This window comes from Penaeus monodon, chromosome 29 (assembly GCF_015228065.2).
Source record: "Penaeus monodon isolate SGIC_2016 chromosome 29, NSTDA_Pmon_1, whole genome shotgun sequence".
NCBI lineage: Eukaryota > Metazoa > Arthropoda > Malacostraca > Decapoda > Penaeidae > Penaeus > Penaeus monodon.
In genome coordinates this window covers 9968407-9968789 of record NC_051414.1, presented here as the reverse complement: position 1 = coordinate 9968789, position 383 = coordinate 9968407, and positions in this window count along the sequence as shown.

Here is a 383-nt window from a genome sequence, read left to right as displayed (position 1 = left end):
GTTGTTGTATCATACATCAAATTATCATCTCTCCTTATATGCCAATTATATTACATTACTAGTTACTTAACGTCATACATCTTTATATATCGTTTTATCCATTAATCATAATTATCATCGTCTCCTTGATTTTCAGGGTTTTTAGTTCTCTTTTCCCCATCATTATAATAACTCTCATGCAGTTATCATAAACAGTAACATGGCTCAAAATATAAGTTATGCTCTATTATATCATTATATCATCACTAATCCGGTTTCTTCCTTAATATCTAAAGCCACAGAAAAATTCTAAAATACATTATATTTTGAGTATAAAGCTTGATCAGTAATAATAATAGCAAAGTATTGCAGAGGAAAAAGACATAAGAAAAGCCTGAGGAAAA